Genomic DNA, 17,824 nt, shown 5'->3' on the forward strand with positions numbered 1-17,824 from the left:
AAGATGCGGAGCGGGGCGGGCCGGGGGGGGGGAGGTGGGGAGGGCCGCACTGCCGTTCGCAGCCCCGGTCCGTGATACAGGCGGTGCCGCCGCGGGGATATTGAAGCGCTTTAAGCGGGGCGATGATGGAGGCGGCCGAGGGCGCCCCACAGGTGGGTGCGCGCAGGGAGAGGGCCCGAAGCGCTGCTCGTGTGGGGAGCGCCAGAGCGGTCCCGCACTCCGCGGAGTCGCGGCGGGAGGCGCTGCCGGGGCTGAGAGTGAAGTGGGGTGTGCGGGTTCGAGACCTGGCAGCCGCGGGTGGCTGAGTGGCGCAGCTCCGGGTGCCGCCATGGCGGGTGTGAGGGAGCGGCGCCCTCAGGGGGGTCCCGCGGCCCCGCCGAGGGCGGGAAAAGCGCGCGCGGCCCCCGCCTGGCGCCTCCTCAGCACTGCACCAAGGCGGCGGGGGGGGGGGGGGGGCGGGGGGGTGGCGGCCACGCCCACCGCGCCCCCCCGCCGGCCAATCGCCGGGGCGGCGCGGCGGGGACACGCCCCCCCCGGCGCGCTCCGCGACCTCCCGACCAATCGCAGCGCAGCGCGGCCCCTCCCTCCGTCGCCCCCCTTCGCCCACCCGCCTGTTTGTTACGGTCGGGGCCACGTGCCGGCGCCTCGGGCCGGTCACGTGGCCCCCGGGGCCGGGGAGGCTGACGGGCACCGTGGGGTCTGGAGCTCTCCTGCCCTCGGGGGTGTGACGGGCACCGTGGGGTCTGGAGCTCGCCTGCCCTCGGGGGTGTGACGGGCACCGTGGGGTCTGGAGCTCTCCTGCCCTCGGGGGTGTGACGGGCACCGTGGGGTCTGGAGCTCTCCTGCCCTCGGGGGTGTGCCGGGCATCGTGGGGTCTGGAGCTCGCCTGCCCTCGGGGGTGTGCCGGGCATCGTGGGGTCTGGAGCTCTCCTGCCCTCGGGGGTGTGACGGGCACCGTGGGGTCTGGAGCTCTCCTGCCCTCGGGGGTGTGACGGGCACCGTGGGGTGTGGAGCTCGCCTGCCCTCGGGGGTGTGACGGGCACCGTGGGGTCTGGAGCTCTCCTGCCCTCGGGGGTGTGACGGGCACCGTGGGGTCTGGAGCTCTCCTGCCCTCGGGGGTGTGACGGGCACCGTGGGGTCTGGAGCTCTCCTGCCCTCGGGGGTGTGACGGGCACCGTGGGGTCTGGAGCTCGCCTGCCCTCGGGGGTGTGACGGGCACCGTGGGGTGTGGAGCTCTCCTGCCCTCGGGGGTGTGACGGGCACCGTGGGGTCTGGAGCTCTCCTGCCCTCGGGGGTGTGACGGGCACCGTGGGGTCTGGAGCTCGCCTGCCCTCGGGGGTGTGACGGGCACCGTGGGGTCTGGAGCTCGCCTGCCCTCGGGGGTGTGACGGGCACCGTGGGGTCTGGAGCTCGCCTGCCATCGGGGATGTGACGGGCACCGTGGGGTCTGGAGCTCTCGTGCCTTGGGGTGTGGGGGTGTCTGATGGGGACCTGGAGATGTCCTGCCTGTGGGTCTGATAGGATGGCACTGGGGGGCCTGGAGCCTTCCTGTCCAGGGGGGAGTCTGCCTGGGAACAGGGGGGTCTGCAGCTGTCCTGTCCGTGGGGTCTGATGGAGAACAGAACTGGCTGCCAGCTTGGGAGGAGCCTGAAGCCCCCCAGCCCAGAGGGATCTGTCTGGACCTGACTCTGGCTACCTGCCCAGGGAGCCTGAATCCCCCCTGCCCAGGGAATGTGGCCAGGACCCTCTTGCCATTGCTCCCAGGCCCTTGCTCACCGTGAGCGTCCATTCGGCCCTGGCCCCATTAAACCTCTGAAGGGCCTGTCCCTGGCTGCTGTTCCTGTCATGGCCGAGCCGTGACAGCCTGTCCGTGGCTGGCTCTGGCCTCCGGAGAGGGAGGTGTTTCTCTTCCGAGGAGAGCTGTTTATGCCCAGTGATTTTTTTTTTTTCTATTTTTTTTTTAATTTCTTTCCCCTCCCTCCCTCCGTGCTCTCCTGCGTAAGCCACAGCAGCAGCTCGGTGTCTGCCCAGCCCGGCAGTGTTACGGCAAGGCTCCTATGTAGGTGAAGCCGGGGAACGCTGCAAGGATCATGTGGAGCTCTCAGTCTCCTGAGCCTGGAGCTTTGAGCCTATTTTTAGGTGGGTTGGGCAGTGTTCCGTGTGAACGGCTTGCTCCGTGTTTGAATCCGTGGCAAAACGAGGCATCTTAACCGACGAAGTTGTGGTTTTGGGTGGTTGTTCCTGGGAATAGGGTTTTACGAAAGGCTCTGGAGCAGGGGTTGTTAGTAGGTTATGTGGAGAAAGGGGAGTCAGTTTGGAGTTAAGGAACGTGATGCCGTTTTAATGCAACTTCTCGGGTGGCAGAGCAAACAGTAAGGGGATACTCGGTTCTAGATCAGCAGCTTTCGGCTTTGCAGGCAGTGGACAACTCGGGGTCAGTGAGAAGCCACAGAGGAAAGGACAATGTGTTTTCTGTAGGTTTATCCTCATTATACTCTCTTCTGCACTGCTAAAGATTTTGTGGCCGACAAGCTGAAAAAAAATATGGAAAACCACTAGTCTAGATCCCTGGGATGTTTTGGGTTAGAATAAGTGGAGGAGGGGTAGGGAAGAAACCCTCATCTGTGTGTTTTGTTGTGTATGTTTCTATTGTACAGCTTAAAAATGTGAAATTCAGTGTATTTTAAGAGTTACATAACCTTTAGTAATGTGGTGAGTCTCAAGTAGCCTTCAAGAGTTAAATAACAGCTGATCAACGAGACTGGGTTGAGAAGAGGAAGAGAGGGTTTTATAATGATGAGGACTCTACACAGATATTTAAAACTGCTTTGGTGTTGCACTAGAAACAAATCTTTGCTTAGGAGGAGGAGGTTTTTAATACCCTATAAATACAGAACATGAGAAGGAGGATGGAAAGATGAGGTTTGCAGTTTTATGCTGCTCTAGTCCGGTAAACGGATCAGGAATAGTTTATGATATTTAACATTCTTCAGCTTCTCTTCCATCTTGACTTTTTCAGTACAGTTTTTTGCAATCTGAAATGATGACAACATCCAGATACTGACCACTGTGGGTGAGGAAGGAAATCTGGCCTTAAAATAACAAGAAATTACAGAAAGGAGTGAGGGGCACTGTAGTGGTGGAAGAACTGGGGTGGTGACACAAGTCCTGAGAGAGAGCTGGTGCTTTGTGTTGGTTACCGGAGTAATTTGACACGGTGTTACCTACAGAAAGATGTTTATTCAGCCGAGGTGGTTTGTGCTGCCATATCAGTGTTATCTTTGTAATTTTTTTTTTGGGGGGTGGGGAGGGGGGAAAGAGCCCTTCCTTATTAGAGGAAATTTCTGGGGAGCAGTTGATGTGCTGGAGATGTGAGGATACCTTGAGGTGTGCAGCGTGCCAGCACCTTGGAATTAGGAGTGTACGTGGAAGTGCTGGCGTGGAATTGATGCACCAGGAAATTGCTTTCTCTGTTTTTGTTGGTGAGATGCAGTTAATGTAAAACGAGCCCTTTGGATCCCCTATCCCATTTCTCTTTAATATAACTAACATCATTTATCTTCTCAGGCGGTGAGAAGGGGAAAAAAATATTTTTGTTTTGTAATTTGGTTCACCTTCTCTTCATTTGCTGTCAGCTCATGACAAGGCACAATGTGTGCGGCACACTGTGTTCCACGGAGCTGTTTTGGTGATAAATACAACGTATATGAAAAAAAGGGCTGTGAAAAATAGGTATTGTGCCAGTTCTCTCCACTTTTTATAGAAACAATCCCCATTTTTCTTTAAGGTACACAAAAAGCGTCATATTAGGGTCTTATGCCTTGTCAATTTCGGTGGCAAGAAGGTTGATGTTTTGGTCTTCATAAGTATTCAAAATGCAACTGAAAAGGAAATATTTAAATTAGTGTTTGTATTGGTTTCGCAGTAGGAAGTAGTAAAACATTTTGTCAGTTTTAATAAAAAGGGAAATTGTGAGCTTACTTAAAAATGTGATTGTTTATGCTGTATGAGTCTGTTATAGTGTTAAAATTAAGAGGATTTCTTTAATCCAAGCTAGATTCTAATTGCTGTAATCATGTGTTTACTATATTTCTTTTGTATTTATAAATAAAAACACAGAACCATGTTTTTTTGACCTCGTGTATAGCATGACTGGCTGTAGTTCGTGCCATATTTTGCATGGTGTTTTTCCATAAACATCTTGCTCCTGGAATTATTAGATCACCAGAATAAGAGCTTGAAAATACTGTCACATAAAGGGTTAGAACACTTGCAAACAAGAATGCTGAAATTCAAAGTAAAAAAAAAAAAAAACAAAAAAAACCCAGCCTCTCCCCAGCAATTCTTTCAAGTCAGTTTGATGATAATTTTGGATCCCGACTCGTGGTTTTCTAAATGGCTGGAGATGGAATTAATGGGGTTGCAACTCTTTGTCATGAATTTCAGCATAAACAATATTTTTCTTTCGGCTTTGGATTTCATGCAAATGCAGGAAAAATCCCCTGTCCTTTTCCAGTCCCTCAGGATGCTGCACCTCAGCCAGCAGACGTAGTGTTGTTGTCTAACAGCGAGGCTGGAAGTGGGAGTTGTTTGTGCTGAGTTTTACCCTTACCAAGGTCAGAGATTTCATCCTTCCGTAGATTCCTGATCTGGGAATTTAACACTTGCAGTGGGTCCTGATTTAGGGATTTTCATGAACTTCTTTGAGCTCTGGAAAGAATTTAAGTATCCCCGTGTTGTGCTTCTTCCCAAACGTAAGTTTGGAAATTCCTGAAATAGTGATGTCTGTGTGGCAGAAAAATTCATGATGGTAATAAAGCAGTCAAGCTGAAAATCCAAGTTTCTTACATAAAACTGATTTAATTGGCAGGACAAACAAAGGAGAGAATTGTAATAATATTCCTGTTTTAAATAATTTTGGTCAATATGGGCATTGAAGTTTTCTTTTGACAGTGGTTTATGACTTGAGGGAAGTAGTTTGGATGAAGAGAGATGGTTCTACTCTGTCTCTCAGTGGGCTGAATTTCAATGTACTGTTACCTGAGAATTCGTTTTTCATAATTAGAAGTATTAGCCCATGACAAGTGTTTTTTTTTTTCCCAATTCTTTCTGTGATAGAAATGTCTTACTAAAATATAAGCAAAGGAAATTGAAAAACAAATGGTCGAGAGGGCATTTATAATGCCAATTGTAAGCCCCGAGTTTACAAACTCTCCTCTGAATGTATCTTGTGTAAGGAGCAGGTCCTATTAGGGAACATAAATTGTGCAATTGCGTAGAAAATCAGCAGAGTTGGTAAATTCTGAAGCAGTCATCCTGCTTTTTGTGTCCTATATTTCAAATCCTTGCTCTCTTGCAGCCAAGCCCGTGGTGTGCTTACATGTGCAGAGTGCTGAGCAGTAGTCTCATCTAAATAAAAAACTTGTGAAGTCAGCCTGCCAGTAATAGTGATGTGATATTATTATTCATTTCCATTTATTTTATTTTATCTTTCATTTGTATCATCCCTCCAGTTATCAGAAGCAGCAATTAGTTGTTTGGGGTGGGCGGGGGAATATGAGGTGAACAGGATGGGGGGGAGAGGGAAACCTGGTAAACATAATTTTCTGCTATTACAAAATTTAGCTATTTCTGCCCCAATTTACCTGTGAGCTACATCAAGATGTACCAATTTCAGTGCTCAGCCTGAAGTAATCCTTGTTTTTTGTAATGATTATTAGCTTGGGCTGAACATCACACAGAACTTCTAGTACAGGTGGAGCAAGTTTGGATCTCTCTGGAAAATATACCTTGAATTCAGTTTATTTCTTTTTCATCTTTGTTGTCTTTGAGTATATTTTTTGGTAGCTTTCAGATTTTCAGAAAAGCAAGATGATTTTTGTGTTCATTTAATAGCATTGTGTGTGGATTTCCCCTAAAACGTGCTGTTTTGAGTAATACCTGCATTATGCTCAGGTTGCTGAATTTTAACACAACTGTAGCAGCTTCTGCAAAAACAGAGTTGTAAAACGAAGGCAGATACTGGCCTTGAATAAATTCCAGTGTGCTGAGGAAACAAGGGAAAATCAAACCGAGGTTCAGAAAGAAAACAAGCGTTTGCCGGGGTTTTATGCTGATGATTATTTACATCGGCACAGGAAGGTGTTTACCGGTGGTCAGGCGCTGGTGAGACGTGTCTGAAGCAGGAGGGATCCTTGTGGTCGGATTATTGGAACTTGGGAGATTTCTTGCTCCGCAGCAGCTCATGTGAGCAGCTGTCAGGTCTCCTGGGAGGGAGACGAAGCCTCCAGCCACCGTGTTTACTTCCAGCAGGAGGAGGAAAAGGACATTTCTGGCTATTATCTGGATGTGTTTTGTAAACTGAAAGCGCTGTTAATGCTCCCGAGCAGGCTGTAGTTGCTGTATCATTCTGCAGTGTCGTTCTCCACCCCCTTTTTTTTTTTTTTAATTTTAATTTTAGCATAACTTCAGGGTTCGTCTGTCAACATCGGCTGGGTATTGATGGCTCATCTGTAGCTCTTGGGAGATCCTTACATCCTAATTTCCCTGGCTTCGTGGCAGTGCTCCAGGACCCTGGAGCGGTGGGGATTACGTCTATCCCATTGATGGAGAGCAGGATTCCAAGTGTGGGAAGCAGCAGGTATATTTTTCGCTCTGCAGAACGCAGGCTCGGGAAATGGGTCTGGAGGAGAAGCCCCGGCGGAGCGGCAGCGCTGGAGCGGCGCGGAGCTGCGTGTGCTCCGAGGCAGATGTCGCTTCCATGGAATACTCCGCTCCTTCCCCGGCGATTTTTCCAGCGTTGCCCTCTGCCGGAGGAGACCCGCAGCGCCAGGGACTGCTGTGTGGGCTCCCTGGATGGAGTTCTTCCTTGGCAGCTCCAGTTCGGAGAGCCCACCCTCCTGCTGGAGCTGCAGCGGGGGCCCCTGTTGCAGGCAGGGCTCGGAGTCCTGCTCGTCCCTCCTCGTCCCTGTCCGTGGGCATCTGTTCAGGGAAGCCGGCGGCTGTTTGGATCCCATGAAAGCCAAACACTGGATCCAGCGTTATGGGATCAGCTGCTTCTCCAAAGGTTGTTGTCCTGGAACCACGACTAATTCTGGCAGGGGGGTTGTGCACCTTTCCCATAAAACAGCTTTAATCTTTGGGTTGTTAGCCCTCTGTGCCTTTGGTAATCCAGATGCTTATAAAACAATATTGATCTAAAAAAAAAAATCAGTATTTTGAATGTTTATACACTTAAATTTGGTTTAAATTTATTTGGTGTTGACACTATATGAAACAATAATAAGGTTGGAGCAATTAAATGTACAAAATTTCACTAACACTGCCTGTATCTGCTGTTCTGATCAGACTGTACTATAGCACAACTGTATGTTGTGGGTTTTCTTTGTTTTGGTTTTGTTTTGGTTTTTTTAAAGTTTTTTTTTTGTTCTCGGGTTTTTTGTGGTTTGTTTTATTTGGTTTATTTTTATTTTTGGTTTATTTTTATTTATTAATAATCATAATTATTATTGGGGTTTTTTTGGGGGGTGAAATTTTATTTTCCTTTGTGTTTTTGTGACTTAGGAAAAGGCCTTCCTTTTGGTTTTCAAGAAACTGCAGGTTTCATGTATTGCTGGTGCTGATGTTAAAAGGAGTTAAGCAGGGCAGAGCTCAGCTGTACTATTTCGGTGGGATTTGAGTGGAGACCTCTGTTCTCCCAGTCCTTGTTAATGGAAGTGCTGACATTCACGGGCAAGTCCTTGCTGAATATTGGAGACCAAAAAGGCAGAGATGGTGACTGTGGAGAAGTAACCAGGAATTGTGAGCTGAAATGCTATTCATTGAATAAAACCGAATTCCTCAAAAGCAGTATTACTTGAGCAGTGAATGAGTCACATCTATAAGCAGCAATAATTTGTACTGGAGCCCAAAATTGTGTAATACAGTGGGGGGAAAATGCTGGTAGGGACGTTTGATAAGTTAACCCAGGCCTCCAGCATTGTGATGGGAGAGCAGCATCTGTCAGAGCACTCCTTCAATTACAGAAGCATGGAAAATAGATCCTCACTGTGCAGCCTGGATGGCAGGATCCAGCCCTTCACTACTGCAAGCAGATGTGCGGTATGATTCCTGCAGCAGATTTCAGGCTCCGAACTGGAGCTCTCAGTGCTCCGTTTTTCAGATTTTTTTTGCCCTTCCCCCTTTCCAGGATATAGTGCAATCACTGGTCATTTAAAGACCACTGGTTGCAAAAACAAGCCCTTGTAACCTTTTCCTGTGCAGCAAATTTTGTGTTCCTGTGGGTACAGTTACTCTGAGAAGGTTTATGGAAGATTATTCTCCTGGTTGCCTGGATCAGGTAAATACTATAAACATAATTTGTCATGTCTAATGTTCTCCTGGTCAAGTTCTCTGTAGGATATATCTGGCTGTATTTATCAGTTTTGTTGATGTTCTCTTTTGCAATAACAAAGTACTCCTATATCATGAGCAGGTTTAATTCTCTTCCAGATGCTATGGGCTGATAAAGTGCTAATGGGTCTTCTGGCAGTTTCTTGTGAGATCAGTTTCCATGAAAAAATTGTATTTACCCAAAGTAAAGTCTGCTTTGGAGCACAGGTTTGTGATGGTAGACAAGGATTGTAATTTGGTTTTTTTTCTAATTCTGCTACTTTAGAAAAATCTCCCTGACTAGATGAAAACTGTAAGTTGGCTCTGAGACTTTGAAATGCAGTCTCTTTGGTACCTGTATCAGCATTAATTATTGTATAGTTCTGATGTTATGTATAAAGTGACACCTCTTGTGGCCTGCAACATTTTTCCTGGGCAAACTATGCTTGGCTTAGTTAGTTTTCATGTTTGATACATAAATCTTTGTAAAGATCTTAAACAATGTTGTTCAGCTGTTCATTGTTCTTTCTGGTAACGTGGACAGATATGCAGCATGCTTTTGAAAGAGATTGCAGTGATTCTTTCCCAGTTCATGACTTTTCCCTTGAAATGATCCTTCATGGTTGTGCCTGCACTCAGTGTCCATAGTAGGTCTTATTTTCAGGCTGCTGCTGCCTTGCAGGAAACAAAAATGAGGTGACTAAGTCTGTCCTTTCCCTGCAAGTGACATTCATGATTTGTCTGTTTTCTTCAGTTGTTTTTCTGCTTTTCCTGCGGCAAAAGGAGACTTTGCCTCATTCCTGAGTGCTGGGTTATCTTTGTGGTTTGTTGATTCTGGATATGCAAAGAAAGAATCTGCAAGAGCAGAAATTCCAGCAGGGAAGGACAGCAGTGGGGAGGTTCTCTCTTCGTCCAGTCGCAGTCAGACTCCTAAGATCAGCTTTCCATCCTGACGTGTGTTTTGTTCCCTTCTGCCCATCACTGCCAGGCATGCAAAGCACAGGGATGGGCAAAATCCATCCTAGGCTCTCAGCACTGCTTAAAGCAATGTTCCCATGGATTGCAGCGGTGTGGTTCATAACTTCGAGGTTTCTGGAGTTAGGAATGGGATGGTGGAGTCCTGAAATGGTTTTGGTCCGAAGGGACTTTAAAGGTCATCCAGTGCCACCCCCTGCCACGGGCAGGGACACCTTCCACTATCCCAGGGTGCTCCAAGCCCCATCCAGCCTGGCCTTGGACACTTCAGGGACCCAGGGGCCACCACAGCTTCTCTGGGCAGCCTGTGCCAGGGCCTGCAAGTAGGTGATTTCCCATCCTATGGTTCTAAGTTATGTTTTCCTGGCATCTCCACTGTGTGTGCTAGATGGATGAAGGTTTTCAGCATACTTGATTTTAAGAATGATTTTCGAGCAGCCTTTCTTGCATAACTGACTACAGAATGAATTTCCCTGCTAGCATGTAGTTTAAAATGGATGAAGATTATAAATACATGTTTTTTCAGCTAATCTTACTCAGCTGACCCTTCTTCTTCTACATTCTGTGTCTCTCAAGGGTTCTGTTAAATAATATTTATATTAATAGTACCATCTACTGCTGAATCCCTCCTGCGGTTTATAAGAGCATATTTAAGTATCGCATTATGTTAACCAGCTTCACTGGTAGCTCAGAATTCAAGCTGTTTGTATTTGCTGTTCTGCTGCTAAGTCCCTCATCTCCTGTGAGTGTTGTAAATAAGATTTGGACCTGTAGAGAGGGAGGCCTGGGCAGCAGGGGCTGGGATTCTCCAGCCCTGCAGGGAAAGGGGATGTCCAGAGGTGCATCCACAGCCACCTTTGCTCCTGGGGAATTCGGGGTGTGTGGGTCAGTGTCACCAGCACTGAGGGCACAGCAGAGGAGGTAGGGAGGGGATTCTCTGTGAGATTCTGTGATGTCTGAAAGTGAAGAAACACAGAAACCCTAACTGGGTAAGATTTAGAAGTCAGAGACTGTGTGGAAGAGACAAGTGGCTAACATAGGGAGACCAGAGTAGAATCATAAAATCATTCAGGTTGTAAAAGACCTTTAAGATTGAGTCCAGCCATTAACCCAGTTCTGCCAAGTCCACCACTTAATATAAAAAGTCAAACAAAACTGCTTGCTCTGTACACAAAAATCAAATTTGAAGAGTTCAAGGAACTTCTCTATATTATATCTGCTTATTACTAATTCATGTTCCTAGTACATAATATTAGGCATTTTTGCTAATTTTAGGAGCCTATCAATTGACTTTTATAAAACTCTGTGTTATTATATAATTACAATATTATATTACCTACCTCTTGGTGGGGAAGATAGCTGTGTATCCATCTGGGAAGATGTCATCTCGTGCTCAGCTCCAAGACAAGGCAGCAGTTCTGAGGCTCCCACCTTTGCTGTCTCATTTTCCTACATGTTGGATTTCCACCGGGATCTTCCATATCCCTTCCAGCTGGCTGTGCTTCCTGTTGATTAGCTTATTGCTTTTCTTAATGAGTGCCGGTGTTCAACCTGGTTGTTTAAACACAGAAGGGTTCTTTTATTGAAAGAAACTTGGAATTGATGGAGGAATTAACTTCAGGGATGTCACATGCCTGGAGCTGTGGTGCAGAAGTTAGTGCAGGAATAATGCATGGATCTTAAATTTAGATTTCATGGGAAGATAAGTCTTTGTGTTACCACTAGATTAATGTGTTGGCCCAGGATAATGCTGGCTTTTGAAGAGCTTATCTTAAAATGTTTAAAAATCTGTTCTTGTGTTTTACCATAAACTGATGTGGTCCAGCAGTCATCTGGCTCACATACTGGAAATATTTTGTTTTTCTTTTAACATGACTCATTACCATGCATTTTGTAACTATGGTTCTTTTCTCTTGAAGGATTTGTTCTGCCCTTTAATTATCATGTTTTGGGGCATTCAGGTTTGACTTATTACTAACGTAGAAATTCCTCCAGGGACTGCTAGCTTCCAAACAAATGTTATAGGCTGCTTGCCCGTAAAATTAGCAGTCCTTATTACTTCTCGTTAGTCTAAATTAGATCTTCAGTGAGGTTTATGTTGCCCTAGTGCATGTGTGAATCTTAGAACTTACTTAAGGTGTCAAAAGTGTTGCTTTTGATGTGTTTGGGGGAGTTCAGCTGCTGGAGGTGCTCTCACTTGCTCAGTAGCAGTGGTGTGTGTTGGTACTGATGAAATAACAAGTGATCTATTGTGGCACATGTTATTACTGAGCATTTGGACTTGAAAAAAACATGAAGAAGCATTGTCCATGTATTCCTGTTCTCAATAAGGTATTCTGTTAATAGCTCGTGACCGTTTCCCTTCCTCTGTGTATTATTAGGTATGTTCTTCTGGTTTAAGACCTTTTTTTTGCAGTCAGAGAATTAGAATATCTCTTTTTGTTTGCTTTCTGAAGGATGATCTTGCAGTTCCTGTTCTTTTTTTTTTTTTTTTAATTGCTGAAGGGGTTATTTTAAATAACAGAACTTTTGATTGGGTCAGTTTTGTTCATTGTTTCTTCAGTAATGGATAATTCTCTTTCCTTACCTTGGTTTCCTGTCTTAAGATACTTATTGCTGATGGTGTTGGTGATATTCCTGCAGAATTAATGCTAACTGCTAGTAAGAATATTGAACTGGAAATGGTTTCCTAGGATTCTAAGTCTTGTCACTTGATATAGGAAGCCTGATGTTGTATAATTGCTGTATAATTTGTACTTTAAAATAATCAAACTCCATCTTAAGGACAGTTTTTTTTTTACTTCCATTATTGGAATTACAAGAAAGATTCCAATTTTCAGAGCATCCAGGATCTTAAAAGTCTTCAAATTGCCAGCCTAACATTTTGAAGAGCCATTTCATGCTCACTTTTTAATGATAATTGCAGAGTTTGCCTTATGCCTCTTTTCTTGTATTTATTACTCTAATGCTTTTATGACCAGGAACTGTTATATCAGCTACTACCTCTTCAGTCAGGTAAGCAAACAAAGCCTCTAGTCTACATTCAGTATTGAATTTTCCATTCTCCCCACTGCCCCAAACTGTGCCTGCTCTGCATTCTTGGCTCAGCTCAGAGCTGGCGTTGCACCTTGCTTTGCCTGCAGCCAGAGCAGTTAAACCAGCATGGGACACAGTGTCCCTCCCTGAGGATCTCTCTATTCCTCCAGAACGTCTGCGGTGAGTTCAGCTTGCTGTGCTGGGCTCTGACGTGCAGTTGGAATCGTTCATCAAAGTGCAAACGTGATTTAAGGAACTGTTCTTAATCGTGTTGCAGTTGTTTGCTGCAGCTGAGGCTGCACAAAACGAGTGCTCGGCTCGCCCTCCATTTCCTGCCTCACAAACCTCATGGTCCTGCCTTTCATTTTGGAGCTGGGGCTCCTGTGTTGTTTCCCAGTGTGGAGGCTGCAGGTGCTGCTTCTCCTCTCTGCCCTCAGCTGATTCCTGCATTGAATGCTTGAACACAAACCATGGATGGAGCTGAGGATGGCAGAGCGGGAGCTTGTCCAGGCTGGGATTCATCAGTTCTGGGAAGCAGCAAGAACCAGCAACCACTGTCCTGTGACTGCTGACACTGATCTTGGCTGAGAAATCAGTGTTTCGGGTCTAAGGCTATGGCTAGTGATCAGACAATGTCCTTTTCTCTTTGATTTTTTTTTTTGTCTTCCTAAACTTGCAGTGAAATGGGCCGGGTAAATCTGCCAAGCACAGAACTTGCATTTGCAAGGCAGAACTTAACCATCTGCTGCCATTCCTGCTGCCTAAAACCACCTTTCTTTCCATGCTCCAGTGTGAATCCAGTTCCCTTAAGCAGGGCACACACAGTAATTAGGTGAATTTTCCAGGCAGCCATAAATTGGGGTCACGGTTGCTTTATTTAGCAGGTGTGTCACTCTGATGATCCATGGTCATGTAGTAATGGGCTAGGATTTTTCCTCCTCCGGAGTTTCCAAATTAAGGAGCTGTTCACCTGGTGGGTAGTTTACCCAGGTATATGACTGCACATCTGCTGCTGTTGAAATTCATCCCACTTCTGTTTTTTAAGTCTGTTTTTTAAGTTCTTTTTGTGCATTCTCCTGGTTCTCCTTTCCTAAATCAGCTTTATCAAAAGCCATAAGCAAAAGCCAGGATTACTAGTGGGGGGAAAAAACTCCAAAACTTACCCAACCTGGCAAATTTATAATTCTCAGCATCTTCACGTGTCCACTAACCAAGACCACGACTAGTTACATGTGAAGAACTTAGTGCAGCCCATGTGTTGAAAAAACTTGGTTTTTTGCATGTTCTCTTTTAGCAAGACTTAAAACATGTCCCAGGATGTATGGGTGGATTTAAAAAGTGGATTGTGAGGTCTTCTTGGGGGTGTTGCAGCTCACTTGGAAATATCCTGCTCAGTGAAGTAAACCAGACAGAGTTGCAGATTTGTGAATGGAGAAATGTGGGACATTCTTCCAATCAGTGATAGAAGAGCTCATAAGAGAATGGCTATATTTTTGTGTGATTTGGGTAGAAATAATGAAGGCTTCAAATCCAAATACTTGGCTAAGTTCATTGAAGAAGAAACAACATTAAGAATGGAGAAGGGATTAAACCTGCTTTAAAAGATGAGAAGATAAATAGAATCCGAAAGCCACTTTAACACATGTCAAACAATGATAAATAAATATTAAATAGTCTTCAGTCAATTCAAATCAGAAAAAGAATGAGGAAGCACAGCTTTTATTGCAGGTGATGGCATTTAACAGTTGCTTCCATCCTTTGTAAGGACGAGGAAAGGCAGGGTAATTAATGGACATGATGGTTTAGGAGGTGGCTAAGAGGTAGGGACAGATGGTTTTGGAAGGGAAGGAAAAGGGTGGGATGGTAGAAAATACATGGATTTTTGGTGGTTGGCATGTCCGTGAGGTGTCGCATCATCTGCCTGTTGGGGCTTGGCACAGTGGAGTTAATATTCAATATTCAGAACGTAAGAAAATTGTTGGAAGGTTGTGATACTGCAGGTATTTGTGTTCCACTGCTTGGATATGGCACGAGTGTTGCATTGATCTGTATTTTTAGACCTGTGAAAACCTGACTCCTTTGATCTGCAGTTTTCATTGTTGGGTGGCGTTGAGTGAATAGTGGACATGCTAAAAGAAAGAGGCAGTGAGAAAATACTGCTCTTTTTCATGTTGTAATTGTGTGGTGTTTACATGAAGCTGTGAGGTCACTGGCTTCCGCTACGAGCTGCTTCCTGAAAGCCTTCTACATGGCACATCTATAAATGTACTTCTTAGAAAAACTCAGCTGATTTTTCTTTTTCCTTCTCGTGCTGCTGCCTGGCCACCTGACACCTGACTCTTGTTTCTACTCCAGAGTTTGTATAGCAGTGCAGGACAGTGATCCCTTGGAGTGGAGGGTGATGCTGCAGGAGGCACAGGGGTTGCTGGAGAAGGTACCGCAGAGAAGTTGGGCTCACAAAACCCAAAGCAGGCAGTGGGAGAGTGGAAATAAACACACAGTCTGACACGTAGAAAGTATTGATAGTCTCAGGCTTCAGCAAACTGTGAGTCATACACTGACAGATGATGCAGTCAGGTTTGAAATAACGAGGTAGAACCAGCATCAGCAAAATTGCTCCGTGTTCCTATGTTCCTGTTGGGTTTCAAGTACATAAAAAACCAATTAGTTACTTGCAAAACCTGTTGAAACGAAATAATTTTATTTTTTTAATGCAAAGTTCTCATGTTGTAGGTGGCTTCTAAACTTGTATGTTTGGGAATCATGGCATCATTAGGCTTGGAGAAGCCCTCTAAGATCATGAAACACAGCCATTCCCTCAGCACTGGAGAGAAGCACGTTCCCAAATGCCACATCTTCATGTCCTTTAAATCCCTGCATGGATAGGGACTCTAACACTACCCTGGGTAGCCTGTTCTAATCCTTAACAGCCCTTTTGGTGAAGAAATTTTCCGTAATATCCAACCCCAACCTCCCCTGGTGGAAGTTGCAGCAGTTTCTTCTTGTCCTGTCTCTTGTTGCTCAGGAGATGGAAGTAGCCATCAAATTTCTGTAAGACATGAAGGATTTGGCAATAATAAAAAAACACCAAGCACATATATATGTGTGTGTGATAAAGGAAACAGGCAGCCAAGCTTTATTACTCATCACATACAACACAGTCTTGGATTGTATGACATTTATAATGTAAAAGAGATGATTCCAACCAAAATGTGTTCTTTGAAGTGAAATATGGTCCTCATAGAGCAATATAAATGAACTAAACTGTGGCAGGTCAGCATGTGTGGGAGCCAGGAAAGATGAAAAGCATGTCTGAAGGAAGAATTAGAATTCTGAAGTAGTTTTAATAGAGTTATGTCTGTGTTTTTAAACTTTTTAACCAGATTAGATTAACTGAAATATTTCAAACGTGTATATATTTTTTTAAAATAACAGCATAATCCTAAAATGCCTGGACGAAATATTTGAGTTTAATATTTTTTCTATTTTGTGGGGATTTTCTTCATATTAATTATCTAAAATACTGCTTAAGGCTAATACCTAACCTAGCAGAGTAAAGACTAGCTGGAGCACCTTTAAAGGAGTGCTTTTATTTATAAATTATCTAAGTGTTGCAGTATATGAAAATACAGACATTCTGCTGTGAAAATGAGTGTTTTAACAACATGTGTCAGTTTGAAGGTTGAAGATAAATGTGAATTTCTGGGGTTAGTAATACACTCATTCATTTCAAATCAGGTTATTTTGTTTGATGACCATGCACAATATACTGAAACTTACTAGACTTCACAGAAGTAATAACAATGGGAAATTCTTAAATACAAATAATTCTTAAATTTACAAGCACTTTTAACAATACTGTGGTTTTAGCCAGTCATCACGCTGTTTTATAACAGCTATAAACTCTATTTCCAGAAAGATACTCTGCCTGTCTAAAGTTGGCAACGTTCCTGTGAATTTCCATGGTAATTTTATCGGTAATTAGCATTTGTCAATAGCTTTGTGTGTCATAACCCTTATGTGTCTCAAACCTCTTCTGCCTGTATAGCAGTGAGATTCCTAAAATTCAGCTTTGTGGCTTTTGTCACCCCTGTAGGAAGAACCAGGGGTTTAAACTCCCTCAGTGTGGTGATCTTCACTATTCTGTTGATATTACATTTTTTTTTCCTCTCATTGTCTGGGTTTTAAACTTGTGGCTGTGGCACCAACATCCTCATCTTCTGGTGTGTATCTTCTTTTATCCTAGGTCTTGGGGAAGATGCAGTGTGGTCATAAGAATTGCAGGGTATCCCAAAAAGTTGTACTGGCTTGAGGTCCGGGTGAACTTTCAGTTCAGTCTGGTAGAGCCCTTGATGATTTTTGTATTTCTCTGTAGGTTGGTGTTGTCATTCATCTGAAATAATCTGGGAATATCTCTTTATTGTTTTTTTTGTCAGTTCTCAGGTGAGTGCGTAATCACCTGACAGGTGGGGAAAAAAACTGCGATAAAGTAATGTTTTGGACAAAATGCAATAACCTCTGATGGAAAAGGGTTCAAAATAAGTGGCCTGAAGCCTTTGGCCTGCAGAGCTGTAGTCCAGCTGCGCTGTAGAAATGAAGTTCGTGAATCTTCAGTAGTGATCACATTGGAGGAACATTTGGGTTTTTTCACCTTTTAGAAGTTTAATCTTTGGGTGAAACTGGCACATAGACTTAGCTGAAAATTGTGTTGTAGTTCACTTAGTTTTCTATGTTGCTTAAAATCCTAAACCTTGAAGTACTTTGCCTTCTGTGTGTTCTTCTGAAACATTAAATTGTTCTGTATGGTTTTACATCTGCTGTGCAGTAGTTACTGGTTATCTTTGCATCTTGATTTTATCCCCAGCGAATCCCTAGTGCTGAGCTTGTGGGAGCTCTATTTGGGTGAGTAACAGTGAGCAGTATGTGGCTTGATGGCTGGAATTTCCCAAAATCAAAGTGAAATGAAGGGAATGAAGAGTTAAAGCAAGGACAGGAGCTTGCAGCAGCGGATCAGTGCAGTTTCAGATAGTTATCACTAGGAGGACACACAGACCGTGATATTAAGGAACTAATTGTTTATCTTTTCCTATTAACTGGTTTGGTACTGCAAAATTTTGTCTTGAATGGGTGCCATATAGTAAAGTGTTAATTAAGATACTTGATTTTCCTAGAAATTAAAAGAGTGGCTTGTGTAATGGACAAAACCAGAGTGTGATGACATGAGGAAATCTCCCGGGGATTTCTTTGTTGGTGAAGCAGAACACGGATTCTCGAGGGCGTTCGTCTGTCAGAAATAGATGGCATTTAGGTAGAAGTGATCCCCTTTTTTACCATTTACTTTACAGCTTTTAATTTGTGTTGCAAGGAATTCCTTAACACCTTTCTGTGAAATGTTCGTGGTGTTTCCTGCTGGTCAGGACACTGTGTGAGGTGGAATCGGTGG

The 17,824-nt window shown here is 44.7% G+C and overlaps 1 long non-coding RNA gene across 2 annotated transcripts in view; it reads left to right on the forward strand.

Annotated features, from left to right (window-relative positions):
- The window catches only part of LOC137473603 (uncharacterized), a 125,320-nt gene that overhangs the window by 817 nt on the left and 106,679 nt on the right, over positions 1-17,824 (forward strand). The window contains exon 1 of one of the 2 annotated variants that reach the window (XR_010998890.1): positions 1,318-2,139. The exons of the other annotated variant lie outside the window; for it this stretch is intronic. This is a non-coding gene — a long non-coding RNA (uncharacterized lncRNA). Of the gene's footprint in view, positions 1-1,317; positions 2,140-17,824 lie in introns of those variants that run through there. 2 annotated transcript variants of the gene reach the window in all.

This window comes from Anomalospiza imberbis, chromosome 5 (genome assembly GCF_031753505.1).
Source record: "Anomalospiza imberbis isolate Cuckoo-Finch-1a 21T00152 chromosome 5, ASM3175350v1, whole genome shotgun sequence".
Lineage (NCBI taxonomy): Eukaryota > Metazoa > Chordata > Aves > Passeriformes > Viduidae > Anomalospiza > Anomalospiza imberbis.